This window comes from Bufo gargarizans, chromosome 2, assembly GCF_014858855.1.
Source record: "Bufo gargarizans isolate SCDJY-AF-19 chromosome 2, ASM1485885v1, whole genome shotgun sequence".
NCBI lineage: Eukaryota > Metazoa > Chordata > Amphibia > Anura > Bufonidae > Bufo > Bufo gargarizans.
The window spans coordinates 119,703,701-119,721,468 of NC_058081.1; positions in this window are offsets into that span (position 1 = coordinate 119,703,701).

Consider the following 17,768-nt stretch of genomic DNA (forward strand, 5'->3'; position numbering starts at 1 on the left):
ACGGATCCGCTTGAAGATTGAGCCATATTGTGGCATCTTCAAACGGATCCGTCCCCATTGACTTACATTGTAAGTCTGGACGGATCCGCACGCCTCCGCATGGCCAGGCGGACACCCGAACGCTGCAAGCAGCGTTTAGGTGTCCGCCTGCTGAGCGGAGCGGAGGCTGAACGCCGCCAGACTGATGCATTCTGAGCGGATCCGCATCCATTCAGATTGCATCAGGGCTGGACGGAAGCGTTCGGGTCCGCTCGTGAGCCCCTTCAAACGGAGCTCACGAGCGGACAGCCGAACGCTAGTGTGAAAGTAGCCTAATGTGTTTGATCCTATATCCTTCGTCCATTGTTCCTAACTTTTGAACTTTACTATTTTTCCCAAACCCTTCCTTATTATTCTGTAAACATGAGAAATAGTCACCCTAGTTGTCGTATATTGGTAACAAAAGTCTATAAACTCATATTTTGCTGCGATTAAATATTCCTGATTTTGTGTAGCTTTAAATGTGTGTTTTAATTGGTGATACCGAAACCGACTCATTGCGTCCAAATCTATTCCGGGACATAACTCTTTTAGTGCTCTTATTTCCCCATTCGTAACTAACTGTGATACATGAATAATACCATACTTTTCCCAAAACGTATATTCCGCAATTAGTTGAAATTCTCTAATATTGCTATTACACCACAGAGGTGAAAAGTGTGACGTGTTCAAGATTCCTAGTATTCTTTTAATTTTTCCCCAGGCCAAGTCGACCATTCGACATATTGGAAACTTTCACTTTCACTTTGTACCAGTCATCTAATAAACCTTATCTCTAAACTAAGAAGAGGTCAGAAACACTTATTTAAGCCACATTCTTATCAGTAAGATAAGTCTGCGATAAGGAGTCCATATGCTCTTGGTCTGATGGAAAATACAAAAAATCCAATGGGTGCTACTAGAGCATGTCAGCCCTGTACAGAAAAAAAATTACTCCATATTTTTAATAAAGACCAATTTAAAAATCATTTTTAGCTCAAAATGAGTACAATGCAATAATTAAAAAAATTCCCCCAAAGGTGTACATAGCATTTAAGCTTCCAAAGCATCTCACTGAGACGGCTAGAATCTTACTGCGTTCAACTTCTAACGAGAGGCAAGCCCCTCAAAACAGCTAACCATAGATACATATCTGGCTTGGCTATATTCACTTGTCAATCCCAAGGCTTGTTGGAAAGTCGGAGCAACTTTCAATTGGTGGTGCTAGAGAGATGGTTCTCTTTCTTGGAAGATACCTTTTTGCAATACAGGACATTTAATATTTATTACTGCTGCTCATTAAATGGAGCAATGTTTCATATTTGCTTTCTTTTAGGGGAACTCTTTAATGAAAAGTCCTTAAATATGAATAAAAGGCAAAAGATACATGTACATTGGCAACCAGACACTCTGCTAAATCAATAGTGAAATCCAAGAGGACTATATTTCATATTTTATGTTCTACTATGAGGATCAGGTGTTTGCCCATAAGATCTGCATCCAGAGCTGCTGGTATTATTTGTTACTAGGATATGCCCCTAAACTGTCTATGTGTCTGTTTAAATAAGCATTAAGTTCATGTTTTCCTGCAGCAAAATGAGACAGATGAGTATATGAGAACACTGAGGAATTACTCATCCCTTTCCCCTTCATGACTGGCTGGTTGGAGTCTTGATTCAGGCAGGATTTCCAAGGTTACAGGAGGTTCTTGCTAAATACATATAGCAGATACTGTAACTAACTATATGTTATTTTTAGGGTGCAAAAAAAGGACCAGCTAAAAGTTGTGATATCACAATGCATATAATAGTGTGTACTCTATATAGAAGCTGATGTATCACAATGCAATCCATTTATAAAAATATTTTTAAAAAGGAAATCCACTTTATAAAGTCAGAATCAAAAGGATTACCACTTTGAAAAGGATCTATCACCACAAAATGCAGTGCAATCTGTAGACAGCATATTATAAGGGTACTTTCACACTAGCGTTTTTCTTTTCCGGCATAGAGTTCGGTCCTAGGGGCTCTATACCTGAAAAAAACTGATCAGTTTTATCCTAATGCATTCTGAATGGAGAGAAATCCGTTCAGGATGCATCAGGATGTCTTCAGTTCAGTCTTTTTGACTTTTCAGGACGGAGATAATATTGGAGCATGTTGCGGTTTTATCTCCGGCCAATAAAAACTCAACACTTGCCTGAATGCGGGCCTTTTTCTTCCATAGCAATGTATTAGTGCCAGATCCAGCATTCAAACTGCTGCATTGACGGACTCGGTATTCCGGTTTGCGCATGCGCAGACCTTTAAAAATTTGAAAAAAAAAAATACCGGATCCGTTTTGCCAGATGACACCGTAAAAACGAATCCAGTATTACAATGCATTTTTCGGACTGATCAGGATGCTGATAAGTCGGAAAAATGCCTGATCAGTCTGAAAAAATTACATGCATTTGCATACAGTTTGCCTGATCAGGCAGGCAGTTCAGGCAACGGAACTGCCTGCCGGAATCAAACAACGCAAGTGTGAAAGTACCCTTTAGCAGGAGATGCTGAGCAGATGTATAGTTTTGTGTGGATATTCAATAAAGCGTGTCATTTATACATCTGCCGTATTTTTCGCCCTATAAGACGCACTGGCCCATAAGACACACCTAGGTTTTAAAGGAGTACATCTTGAGAAGATCCTCATATTGTAGAGGTTAAAACATCCATAAGTAAGGGAAAAAGTCAAAGAAAACAGTGGTAAGTGAAGAAACTAAAGATTGCTTTATGCATAATGCTGCAGCAGCAGTAACATATGCTAAAATTGACTTTGTTTTATGAAAACATGACAGTTACACTTTAACTTGTGAATCCATCACTCCATCTGACCACAAACCCCAATCAAGAGCATTAAAGCATATGGAATAGATACTGTTTGAGCTTGATTAGTTAAAGGGGTATTATCATCTTGATGATCACTGTTAAATCTGTTAATGATTTAATTTAACAGTGATTATTTTTCTAAATATATTTAATTAACAAATCCCCACCCCTTAGAAAAAATAAACCTATACTTACCTGACTGTTGTCTTCCGTCTCCCCTTGTTGCGGCCACCGCTCTTCTCGGGAATCGCGGTGGCCGCGCGTGCGCAGACTACTTCTTTTCTTCTCCCGGCTGGCCGCGCGCGGTACTGAACGCGCACGCCGAGGCCACGCATGCGCTATGGTGATTTCTTCCTTGCCAGTATAGTATACTTGCCAGGAAGAACTCACCAGGGCGCATGCGCGGATTCTGCGTGCACGTTCAGTACAGAGAGCGGCCCGGCCGGGAGAAGACATTAATCAAGATGGAGCCCGCCGCCTGCCGAGTGCCGAAACCAGGAAGTGGACAGCGCCCCGGGAGCAGGTAAGTATTAAACGCTGTGTTGAGGATACCCTTGTATTGTCTATATTTGGAACATAATAGCAGCACTATTTAATATACAGCAGAATTATATTTTGCCATTGTTTTGCATAATGCTTAACGATATAAAGGTAGTTGCTATAAGTCTGTACCACTCCACATTTATAGACATCTTAAAGAGTGGCAGTCTCAAAATACAAAGTGTAACAGCTGTCACTTTGTGTGTTAAAGGAGCTGCAGCATTCTGTTTGACATGTGGTATTGAGACAGGTGTCATGGCAACATGCCATTATTTTGTTTCAGTCAGATTTGGATAGATGCCCATGAGAACTATCATCAAGTGGTCCTTAGATGTAAATATTATTGCTAAGATTCCTTTAGACTAATTACAATCTCCTAAAATAAATAATTCCTGAGACATGTATGGTATACATATTTTCTTAAACTATTGTTGTGGAACAGATTCTTAGATTATCTATTTGTTTTCGGCATTTAAAGGCTAAAAAGTATGAAGAGAAGAATTTCCTATAACCTCCTGGTGATATGTAGCACCAAATGAAGATTTTTGTCAATGGGGCCACGTTGCGACACATGACTTATGCCTCATTCACACATCAGTGTTTTAGTCAGTGATTTCCATCAGTGATCGTGAGCCAAAACCAGAACAGGTGCAGATCTTTCCCTTATACCTAATGTCTGTGGAGGCTCCAATCCCGGTTTTGGCTCACAATCACTGCTGGGAATCACTGACCAAAACACTGATGTGTGAATGAGGTTTTACTGTTGCAGGGCAATCACATAAAGTCCAAAAAGGTAGCAACTTGCACATGACTTTTTCTGAGAAACCTCACCATGTAGCCTCAACCTAAGCCCTTCAACATCCACCCCCCACCCATCCTACGTACAGGTCTATTCATCTACAAAAATATTGTAACACAAACGGCACATTTGCTACAATGCACAATTTAAACATTAGCCCAGGGTAGTCATCACATGCAATCCGATTGGCACAGAGCCTAAGGGATTCCCCTGAGGTGCAGAGCCGAAAAGATCCCCTGATTTTCACCCTTAACCCTTCAATGAGGTGTGGACTTTGTTGCAGGGATATCTAGATTGTGGTCTTCAGAGAATAATAAGTAATAAACAAGATGTGATTAGGACTGGAGCCAAAGATCATCACACGGAAATCATGTAGAAAGTGACAAGCCGAAGGAGAGCCGGTAACATATAGTCAGGACTGGAGAAGGCCAGAGGATGGAGTCAGGAAAGGACAACAGGAATGAGGCAGAACGACCAAAGAAGAAAAAGTATCAGGAGCAGTACGCAGTAAGTAGCAATTGCTAAATATATATACCTAATCTTAATCATCATATGACATCCAGTAGCTGAGATTCCCATCAAGTAGGCCACATGGCCTTATGTCATCCAGGAGCACTGGTTATCTTTACGACAATCACAGGATGGAAAATAGTTGCAGGGACGCAATTGACTGCAGCAAAACTAACAACCTGAATCTGATGGGGCTAATGGGTTAAAGTGCAATGACTCAAAAATATTGAGAAGAACTTGTTATTTTCTTTAGCCCAATGTTAGTTACATTATAAGCAGGCACAGGCATGTAGATGTGTGTCTAAATATGCTGTAAAATGTTCATATAAACATCTAACAGGGGCAAAAATGTCCTCCACTTGTCCATCTGCATTGCATATTGAGACCTGAAATACTGATTTAGAAATTCTGACAGCAAAATGGCAGCCAAGTACAAGTGGTGCAAAAGTGCTGATTTACACAGGCCTGTAGAAATCCAGCAGTTTCATAGGCACGCTGTAGTACTTGCTTAGCAAACATAGCAAGTGAATAAATATCATATTCCATGCATATAAATTAAGTCTACTTTCACATCTTTGTTTTCCTTTCCGGTTTTGAGATCCAGCATTCATTGTAAATGGGGATAAAACTGAACAAACCGGAACGGAGTGCACCAGAATGCATTCACTTCTGGTTTGTTGCGTTCCCATCGCAGACACAAAACCTCTGCAAGCAGCGTTCTTGTGTGCAGCATGGGAAACTGAACATGCCAGATCCGGCATAAAAACCATGTACGTCAATAGTGCTGGATCTGGGGTTTTTTCAGACTCGAAAAACCTGGATCCGGCGCCCATTAAGTTAAAACGGTAAGTGAACGGCATGTTAATTTCCTGTATAATTATATAACTGGATCCGTTCTGAATGGATGAGTTTTCCTGCGGTTTTGAGATCCTCTGCCAGATCTCAAAATCGAAAAAGGAAAATGCAGATGTGAAAGTAGCCTCCCCTTTTATAATCTATAACACAGGGTGGAGTAACTATAAATAACAGCTTTCTTTACTAATCTTTTACTGAGTTTGACATGTGTGTCATTTTCTTTTCCATTTCAAAATAAAGAGGAAGCAGTCACATACATACTAGAGCATGGCTCCTCCAATCCATTTATAATGGACAGGGAGGTAGATGAAGGAGCGCTGGCTGTTTACCGCAACAGAGGAATGTGGCAGCTACGCACAACTCTTTTCCAAGGAACTCAAGCTTATAGGGGTATTCCCATCTCAGTAATCATAGTTTAATTTAATAAATATGTCCCATTGAGCATTTTTGTAAATACAGTACAGACCAAAAGTTTGGACACACCTTCTCATTCAAAGAGTTTTCTTTATTTTCATGACTATGAAAATTGTAGATTCACACTGAAGGCATCAAAACTATGAATTAACACATGTGGAATTATATACATAACAAAAAAGTGTGAAACAACTGAAAATATGTAATATTCTATGTTCTTCTTTTGCTTTGATTACTGATTTGCACACTCTTGGCATTCTCTTGATGAGCTTCAAGAGGTAGTCACCTAAAATAGTCTTCCAATAGTCTTGAAGGAGTTCCCAGAGATGCTTAGCACTTGTTGGCCCTTTTGCCTTCACTCTGCGGTCCAGCTCACCCCAAGCCATCTCGATTGGGTTCAGGTCCGGTGACTGTGGAGGCCAGGTCATCTGGCGCAGCACCCCATCACTCTCCTTCATGGTCAAATAGCCCTTACACAGCCTGGAGGTGTGTTTGGGGTCATTGTCCTGTTGAAAAATAAATGATGGTCCAACTAAACGCAAACCGGATGGAATAGCATGCCGCTGCAAGATGCTGTGGTAGCCATGCTGGTTCAGTGTGCCTTCAATTTTTAATAAATCCCTAACAGTGTCACCAGCAAAGCACCCCCACACCATCACACCTCCTCCTGTACATTGCATTGTATAGTTCCAGTGCTTGGTATTGCAGCCTAAACCTAATCACTTGAATGGGACTGGGCTATGTCTAGGCCATATGACGAATGAACATTACATAATTTGCCTAGAAAGAGGCCGCAGTGCTTGCAGGAACACTATAGCCTCTTCAAATAGCTGACCGGGGAAAAGGGGGGGAGGGAGGTTTTCCATGCAAAGGCGGCTCTTCCATTAGGCCACTTAGGCCGCCACCTAAGGACTCGCGCTGGTGGGAGCCTCGCTCTGGCTCCCACCCGACACCGCCGCAAGTACAAACAAGGGCTTTGTTAGGTCAAAACATTCGGATGTTTTGTCCAGTGCCCCGAATGCTATTCCCCACCCCCCTTGTACTTGTTCCGCTGATCTGCTAGGCTGCTGCGCGGTCATGAATTCAGTCACTTCGGAGCTCAATCCTGTCCTGCAGCGCGTGATCCCGCAAGACCCGCCGCGGGAGGTCACGGGTCTCACGGGATTACACGCCACAGGGCGGGGTTGCGCTCTGAAGTGACTGAACTCATGCCCTAGCAGCAGCCTAGCAGATCAGCGGAACAAGTACAAGGTGGGGGGTAAATTACTTAATGTGGGGCAGTGTGGGGGGCAAATTACATAACGTGAGGAAGTGTGTGGGCAAATTACATAATGTGAAGCAGTGTAGGGGGCAAATTACTTAATGGGGGGCAGTGTGGGGGAAAATTACATAACGTGAGAAAGTGTGTGGGCAAATTACATAATGTGAAGCAGTGTGGGGGGCAAATTACTTAATGGGGACAGTGTGGTGGACAAATTACTTAATGGGGCAGTGTGGGGGGAAAATTACATAATGTGGGGCCGTGTGGGGGCAAATTACTTAATGGGGCAGTGTGGGGGGGGGCTCTATTGGTGGGACTATGAAGAGTACTATTACTTTGGCGGCTCTATTATTTCTTCAGGATAGTATTTGGGGTATTTGGGAGCACAGCGAGCAGCAGGATAACACTGTGGGGACTCCAGATTTATGTGTGTCACACTCTGCAGAGACATGGCGGCTGAGAGAAGTGTCCGGACCGAATGGAGAAGACAATGACAGAGAGGATCTACATCGGAGGAGACATCACCTGGGAGGCCCTGGATTTGAGAGGTACATTCTGCTGTATAGCAAGTACAGCAAAATGTGGTGTGCAGGGGAAAGGTCGATTTAGAGATCTGGGCCAGGGTTAATGCAAAGTGTTATTATGCACTGTAAATATAAGCCCTGTACTGTGTTGTCACTGTGCATATTAACCCTTTACTGTGATGTCACTGCCTATTAAAGGGGTACTCTGGGAAAGGAAAATAAATCCCCTATCCAAAGGATAGGAGATAAGTGTCTGAACGGGGGAGTCCGGCCAATGGGATCCCCCTTGATCTCCTGTATGGTACTTCGGATCTCCTTGTGCCCGGAACGGTGGTCAACACTCCCCCTACATGTAGCTATGGGAGAGCTGCAGATACAGCACTTGTGTATCTCCGAGTCTTCCATAGAGATACATGGAGGGGAAGTGTTGACCACACCACCGCTCCGTGCGGTGGTTGACACAGCTTATTTCTTGAGGACTGAGCCGGGGTGCCGTACGGGAGATCACGAGCATCCCAACGATCTTCGTGGGGGCCTCATGTTCGAGTTTCGCTTAAGGCCTCACAAAGTCTAGAGCCGCCTCTGTTTCCATAAGTGGGATATTTATGACCTATCTTGAGGATAGGCCATCAATATTTTACTCTCAGAAAAAGCGCTTTTAAATAAGAATGACGCATGAATAAATAAAAAAAAACTGGAAACAACAAAGAGGTGCCCAAGGTATGTGTCTGCATCCTAGCCTATTAAGTATATGGGGTGTGGGGGGCGGAGCTAGCGCCAGACTGTGATGGCAGCGTAGTCAGGAGCTCTCCGCTACAAATCCTACAAAGCACCAGCGTACATTAGCTGACTGCCAGAGAAATGGTCAAGATAGGTCAAGCTAGAGGTGGGGACTCGTCCAGCTCCAACAGAACAGCGAACCCGAGTGGAGAAATGGACAGATTTATCCATAGGCGTGCGCAGCCTATTGCATTAGGGTGTGCACCCTAAAGCACAAACACACGCGCGCGCGTGCGTGCGTATGTGTGTATATATATATATATATATATGTTATATCCACAGATCCTCCATAACAGTGTGTCATTTTTTTTTGTACTAACCTAATTCTTAAAAGACACGATTTCAAGAATTTTCCTTTCTTCTTCGGTACGCTTGAGTATTCAGAAACAATCTGTTTCTAAGGGTGGGTTCACATCTGCGTTATGCCATTCCGTTATAGGTTCCATTTCAAACGGAATGGCCAGATGGAATGCAAAACAGAAACCTTTAAGAGGCATTCCGTTTTGCTCTGTCCTAATAGAAGTTTATGAGAAAGCATAACTGATCCGTCTGGGTCCTGTCAACAGGACTTTGTTTTCAGTCTTGCATAACAGGAACCAGATGGATCTGTTTTGATTCCCATGGACTTTTATGAGGACGGAGAGCAACGGAAAGCCTCTTGCAGAGTCCGCACTGTACAAGAGAGAGATAGCAGTGGCTGTGAAGGGAAAAGTTCCAGAGCACACAATGACAGCCCCAGAGCCTTTCTGCTGCCTGACCAACCGTATGCTGCCACAGCGCCAGCCCAGCCTGCAGGACATCAGAGTGGCCTGGGGTCCACATTATAGCACCACTACATTTACTTATTATCAAAAATCATCATACATTAAAAAAAAAACTCCCTTTAAGCAAAAGCCAGAATATAATAAAAGACTAAAACCTTACATTTATAATAAAACAATTTACTTACAAAAGAAGCTATTCAGTCGTCTGCTGTCTTCCACGGATTCTTTGCCCTCCTTTCTGTCTCTCCTCAGTGCGCAGGCGCACTGTTATGGGGGATCTGTGGATGACGTACTGTTATGGAGGACCTGTGGATGACACACTGTTATGGGGGACCTGTGGATGACACACTGTTATGGGGGCATGTGTGGATGACACTGTTATGGGGGCATCTGTGGATGACGCACTATTATGGGCATGTGTGGATGACACTATTATGGGGGCATCTGTGGATGACGCACTGTTATGGGCATCTGTGGATGACACTGTTATGGGGCATCTGTGGATTACACACTGTTAAGCGCATCTGTGGATGACACTGTTATGAGGCCTCTGTGGATGACGCACTGTTATTAACAGTGCGTCATCCACAGATCCCCCCATAACAGTATCATCCACAGATCCCCCCCATAGCAGTGTCATCCACAGATCCCCCATAAAAGGTGACATATTCCACACAAATGCCCCATAACAGTATCATCCACAGATCCCCCCCATAGTGTCATCCACAGATCCCCCATAACAGTGTCATATTCCACAGATGCCCCCATAACAGTGGCATCCACAGATATCCCCTTAACAGTCTATTAAGGGGATATCTGTGGATGGCACTGTTATGGGGGCATCTGTGTGGAATCTGACACAGATGCGGGGGGAGGGGGGGAATCTGTGGATGACACTGTTATGGGGGTGGATCTGTGGACGATACTGTTATGAGGGGGATCTGTTAATAACAGTGTGTCATCCACAGATGCCCCATAACAGTGTGTACTACTATCTAATCTAATACTAACTTACTGGGACAGGACTCCAGCTAGGATTCACAGTTTGGGCTGCCTGGGAATGGGCACTGGGCGGGCAGGCAGGCCCTTCAAACATTCAAACTATCCGGCCGGCGGCAGCGTAACGTGACGTCACCACGTCACGCCGCACGCGCCTGCTCCTCCCACTTTATTAATGAAGCAGGCGGAGCAGGCACGTGACGTCTGAGTGAGTGACGTTACGCGGCCGGCTGCCGGGAGACGGAGCACAGGAGCAGTGAGCAGTCCTATACAGTATTGAGTCGAGCAGTCTGAGCAGATGTATGTCTATGAAGCTGTGCTGGGCTGGCAGCCGGGGCTCAAACGGCAGGCAGGAGTGCAGGAGGCGGAGCACAGGGGTGTGATTAGGGTGCGCACGCCTATGGATTTATCAGAAAAGCTGCTGCCACAGTTGCAGCCCGGGAGCCCAAGATGGCGCCGACACCTTCACTCAAGGTTAGTGAGCGAGCGGCGGAATTCTCTGAAGGGGAGTCGGATACCGAAGACCCCCACAACAAAACTGCTCTCCCGATCACCCGCAAGTTCCTTAAGCAGACGCTTAGTAAAGCAATGGAGCCAGTTCTGGCTGAACTTACAGCAATGCGACAGGATATGCTTCATGTCGGGGACAGAGTAGTCTCCTTGGAGACGCACCAGGCTGCGATCCTAGCTCACCAGACAGCCACAGCTTCCTCCCTCCAGAAATGCCATGTCCACCTAAACGACCTCCACAGTGCTATGGAGGATCAGGAGAACCGAGGAAGGAGGAACAACCTTCGGTTTAGGGGGATACCTGAATCAATCCTGGCTGCTGATACACCAACCACTGTTGTGGCGCTGTGCAAGTCCCTGCTAGGCCCGGAGCTTCAAGTGGACATTACTATAGAGCGCTCCCATAGAGCGCTTAGGCCTAAACCGAAGCCGGCTGAACCCCCCAGGGATGTCATATGCCGCTTTCTCAACTTCCAAGTAAAAGCAGCAGTGCTGGAGGCGGCCAGGAACCAGGATGAGATATTGTGCGAGGGGTCGCCTGTCACGGTTTTTCAAGATCTTGCTCCATCAACTTTGAGAAAACGGCGGTCCTTGAAGCCCCTAACCGACTGGCTCCGATCCAACAAGATCCTGTACCGGTGGAACTTTCCATTTGGACTTACCTTCACGCACGAGGGTCGCCGCCTCACGATTTCATCGTTCGCTGATCTGGCTGGAATTTTTGACCAACTTCAGATTCCAGGCATGGATATCGAAAACTGGGAATTATATCAAGACATCCTGGAGTTGCCGGAGATTCCTGTGATCACACCATTCGAGCATCCTCGCACTCCAAAATCACAGAAGTCTAAGCGAAGAAACATATAGTTTACCCCATAGGGACTTGGTGACGTGACATATAGAATTTACATCGTATGTCTATTTGCACACCTGTCCTGAGTTCTTTCTTACTTACCTACTCTTGCTATGTGTCTTTTTCCTGTACTCCTTATGCTGGCCTAGCCTGCTTCCTTCTTGTCTGCCTCCTTCAATCTATCTCTCAAACTTGTATATGGTGCGAGTGAGAGGCCATCTACAATTCTTCTCATGTGCATGTCTGAGAACCTCATTCGTGAGGCATCAAACGGTGCTTTGGGGATTACAAGTGGGTTATATACCCTTTTCCCCCCCCACGACCTAAACCCCATTCTGTGATGACCTGCCCCTTAAGGTCTCTCTCACGGATGATTTTTCTTTTTGGTTATTGTTTGGTTAATTGCTGTTTTGTTTACCATGTTATGAAGGTACATGTCTCCATTGCACTAAGGACCAGTCAGACGCAGGAGCCCCCTTTGGATTCTGCTTTGCTCGCCCAGCTCTCATCTGGCATCTCCTACAAAGTTGGACTCTTCTGGAGGAGGAGGGACAGTCAGCGAGGTAATACACAATACACAAGACATAATGGCTGATCTATTTTTTGCGTCATACAATGTTAAAGGCTTCAATTCTCCCTCAAAACGGAGTCAGATTTTTTCATTGTTACGCAGACTAGGAGCCACTGTCCTCCTCCTCCAGGAGACTCACTTCAAATTCAATCAATACCCCAATCTCTCATATGGCCATTATTCGCAATGGTTCCACTGTGGAGGCAACTCCTCTGCTTCAGGGGGGGTGAGCATCGGGTTCCAGAGGAGAGTCCCTTTTCAGTTTATTTCACATTTACAGGATCCTGAAGGTCGATACCTAATGGTCAAGGGCACAATAGGCCCTCAGACCTATACTTTCATCAATTTGTATGCACCAAATACTGGCCATCACGCTTGGTTTTCCAAGGTTTTCCCAGCTATCACTTCCTTCGCAGAAGGTTTGACTATAGCAGGAGGAGATCTTAATGCTACACTAAACCCTCAACTAGATTCTTCCACCTCAAAATCGGCCCTTGCTCTAAGAACTCTACGGTACATTAGAGAGGGTTTTTGGAACCTTCACCTCATTGACGTCTGGCGTACACTACACCCCACCACTGCAGACTACACTTTTTATTCCAATGTCCACGGCTCATACCAACGTCTGGACTATATATTTGTATCTAAAGAGCACCTTCAATACTGTCGTAACCCCCAGATAGGATCTATACATCTTTCGGATCATGCCCCTGTTTCATTATCACTCTCTGCCCTGGCCCCCAAACAGTACAAATTTAAATGGCGACTTAATGAATCCCTATTAGGGAATCAGCACACTAAAGATAAGATAGCAGAACTCCTTGAGGAATACTTTTCCTTAAATAAAAGTCCCGATATTTCTGCCCTATCCTTATGGGATGCCCACAAACCTTTTATTAGGGGACATTTCATAAGCATGGGAGCCCATCAAAAAAAAGGAGAGAACCAAAAAATTTGACTCGCTCTGCCAAAAAATACAGTCCTTAGAATCTGCGCACAAACGTACATTTTCAGCACGGCAACTCCAGGAGTTATCTGGGTATAGAGCTGAACTGAAATCCATGCTACAGCAGTCCACTGCTAAGCTTTTCTTAAATTCGCAACACAAGTTCTTTGCTCATGGAGACAAAACTTCTAAATTCATGATGAGCAGAATAAGAAATAGGAGAGCAGTGAATTACATCCACCAATTATCATCTTCCCAGGGCTCCCCCTTATATTCTTCTAAAGAAATAGGTGCTCAATTTAGAGAGTTTTATGAAGCTCTATACAATCTACCTCAAACATTCCCCCCTGAGACTCAAACATCAATCCTATCGGCCTTCCTAGACTCGATCCCACTTCCGGCTATCCCTGAAGACCAGAAACAGAAATTGGCCTCCCCATTTACTATGGAAGAACTCAAATTTGCCTTACAACAGTCACCCAATGGCAAGAGTCCAGGCCCTGATGGCCTACCGGTACTATATTATAGAACTTACCAGCAATGTCCCTCACCTACTTGAGGTTTGTAATCTGACCCTTAAAGGGGAAAAACTGTCCAGGGACATGACACAAGCCCATATTACCTTGATCCCTAAAGAGGGAAAAGTCCCTAAACAATGTGCCAATTATAGACCCATTTCCCTCCTCAATATCGACCTTAAGCTGCTTGCAAAGTTGTTAGCTACCCGTTTGTCGGTTATACTTCCTTCAATAGTACATGGGGATAAGGTAGGCTTTATAAAAGGTAGAGAAGGTAGAGATAATACAACCAGGGTATTGAACATAGTGCAATTTTCTGCTAATAGATCTAGACCTCTCCTCCTGCTGAGCACGGATGCAGAAAAAGCATTCGACAGGATAAATTGGCCTTTTCTGGAACATGTCCTTGGCCTGCCTGATTCCTTTGTACACGCTACCTTCGCAATGTATGCACAAGCCTCTGATTCGGTATTGGTTAATGGCGATTTGTCTGACCCCTTCCTTATCAAAAACGGTACTACAGGGAGTGCAGAATTATTAGGCAAGTTGTATTTTTGAGGATTAATTTTATTATTGAACAACAACCATGTTCTCAATGAACCCAAAAAACTCATTAATATCAAAGCTGAATATTTTTGGAAGTAGTTTTTAGTTTGTTTTTAGTTTTAGCTATTTTAGGGGGATATCTGTGTGTGCAGGTGACTATTACTGTACATAATTATTAGGCAACTTAACAAAAAACAAATATATACCCATTTCAATTATTTATTTTTACCAGTGAAACCAATATAACATCTCAACATTCACAAATATACATTTCTGACATTCAAAAACAAAACAAAAACAAATCAGTGACCAATATAGCCACCTTTCTTTGCAAGGACACTCAAAAGCCTGCCATCCATGGATTCTGTCAGTGTTTTGATCTGTTCACCATCAACATTGCGTGCAGCAGCAACCACAGCCTCCCAGACACTGTTCAGAGAGGTGGACTGTTTTCCCTCCTTGTAAATCTCACATTTGATGATGGACCACAGGTTCTCAATGGGGTTCAGATCAGGTGAACAAGGAGGCCATGTCATTAGATTTTCTTCTTTTATACCCTTTCTTGCCAGCCACGTTGTGGAGTACTTGGACGCGTGTGATGGAGCATTGTCCTGCATGAAAATCATGTTTTTCTTACCTTGCAGACTTCTTCCTGTACCACTGCTTGAAGAAGGTGTCTTCCAGAAACTGGCAGTAGGACTGGGAGTTGAGCTTGACTCCATCCTCAACCCAAAAAGGCCCCACAAGCTCATCTTTGATGATACCAGCCCAAACCAGTACTCCACCTCCACCTTGCTGGCGTCTGAGTCGGACTGGAGCTCTCTGCCCTTTACCAATCCAGCCATCTTGCCCATCAAGACTCACTCTCATTTCATCAGTCCATAAAACCTTAGAAAAATCAGTCTTGAGATATTTCTTGGCCCAGTCTTGACGTTTCAGCTTGTGTGTCTTGTTCAGTGGTGGTCGTCTTTCAGCCTTTCTTACCTTGGCCATGTCTCTGAGTATTGCACACCTTGTGCTTTTGGGCACTCCAGTGATGTTGCAGCTCTGAAATATGGCCAAACTGGTGGCAAGTGGCATCTTGGCAGCTGCACGCTTGACTTTTCTCAGTTCATGGGCAGTTATTTTGCGCCTTGGTTTTTCCACACGCTTCTTGCGACCCTGTTGACTATTTTGAATGAAACGCTTGATTGTTCGATGATCACGCTTCAGAAGCTTTGCAATTTTAAGAGTGCTGCATCCCTCTGCAAGATATCTCACTATTTTTGACTTTTCTGAGCCTGTCAAGTCCTTCTTTTGACCCATTTTGCCAAAGGAAAGGAAGTTGCCTAATAATTATGCACACCTGATATAGGGTGTTGATGTCATTAGACCACACCCCTTCTCATTACAGAGATGCACATCACCTAAAATGCTTAATTGGTAGTAGGCTTTCGAGCCTATACAGCTTGGAGTAAGACAACATGCATAAAGAGGATGATGTGGTCAAAATACTCATTTGCCTAATAATTCTGCACGTAGTGTAGACAGGGATGCCCCCTCTCCCCTTTGCTTTTTGTATTGGCATTGGAACCGCTATTACTGAGATTGAGAGCTGACACCGATATTCGAGGAGTAGTTCTAGGTGGTAGGGACCACAAAATTGCTGCATTCGCGGACGATATCATGATCATGACGTCTAACCCCAAGGACTCATTACATATTATACAAAAACATCTAGATTGCTATAGCTCTTTTTCTAATTTCAAAATTAACAAGCAAAAATCGCTGGTAATATGTGTAGGGATCTCCCAACCGACCCAAAATAGCTTAAAAAGAGACTCTCCTTTCAACTGGTCTGCCCCCTACGTTACTTATCTAGGGGTTAAAATTAGCTCAAATACCAAGGACCTATTTTCATTGAACTATACCCCACTACTAAAAGATATTTCCTCTAGTATAGATAAATTGGACATTCCAACCATCTCCTGGTTTGGAAGGAAAAATTTACTTATGTCTTTGATACTCCCTCGCCTTACATACTTACAACAAGTCCTACCCATCTCAGTCCCCAAAACTTATTATAATTCCTTAAGGAGACTCTTTCGCTCATATATATGGAGAGGGAAAAAACCGAGACTGTCTTATGAACTTCTTTCGCGCCCTAAGTCTCTCGGGGGTATTGCCCTTCCGGACCCGGAGTTGTATGGGAAGGCTGTCCTGTTGTCAAGGGTAATAGAATGGCTCAGACCTAATAGCACGAAACCTTGGGTAGCAATGGAGCAGGACTTAGTAAATAAGCCCTTTAGATCCCTATTACTAGGCAACAGAAGCACATGTCGCTTACCCTCCTCACCTTATCCAGTCATTCAAGCCACACTGAATGTGTGGAAATGGTTTCAGTCATCCCATTGTGCGATACCCTTCCCTTCTTCTCTCCATTAGGGATATCCTGGGAACTGCAATGACGGAGGTTATGGATTGTACCCCAAGGGTATTGAGGGAATCGTCACTCTCAGTACTACCTTTTCTCGATTCCAATGGTTCCTTAGTCAATCTTAAGGAGTTCCAAGCGATATTCTCTTCTGATCGCCGGCATATCCCCTCCACGTCTTATATACATGCCTTCATCTCCCAACACATAACAATAAATGATCTATATCGTCCTGTACTTTGGTCAGAAGCCTTGATCTCAAACCCGGCCCCCCCTAAGAGATTAATTTCACAACTTCTCAAAAGGATAAACATTCCATCGACCCCTACTAAGCCAGTGTTTGTCCGCCATTGGGAAAGGGATTTGGGACAGGAGCTTTCATGCACCATATTGCCAGATGTCTTTTCTTCTTCACACTACTCATCCAGATGTGTCCGTATACAGGAGAATGGATATAAGGTCCTGACCAGGTGGTACAAAACCCCAGACGTTACCTCGTTGTATTCAGCATCAGCTTCTGATACATGTTGGCGATGTGGTACGGATAGAGGAACTTTTTTCCACGTATGGTGGGATTGCCCAATAATTAAAGCTTGGTGGAAAGAAATATTCCAGGTTAGCAACTCAATTTGTAAGACTAAAGTGCAAATGTCTGCGAGTAAAGCACTACTCAACCTTGATATCGATAAAACAGCTCACCATATGCCTTTTCTCTTCAAACAGCTCTTGCTTGCAGCCCGACTTTTGATTCCAAAGTTTTGGCTGTCACCTGCCCTTCCTTCCATAGAGCAGTGGAAACTCAAAGTTGATCAAATTTTTCGCTTTGAGGAACTATCATCTTGGGAAGCTAGAAACCACTCTAAATTTCTTCGTCAATGGCATTTATGGCAAAAATTTAGACACCCGAACTATTCATAGAGTTCGACTGCATACCCCCGTAGTAGGAAGTGTGCTTTATTGGCCTAAGTCTAGTACAGAGGGGAACTAAAGCGTATATTAATCTTGGAATATCTCTTTCCTTGAAATGCCATGTTAGCGAACTTACAGTAAATGTATGATGCGTGGCCAAGAATTGGTGTT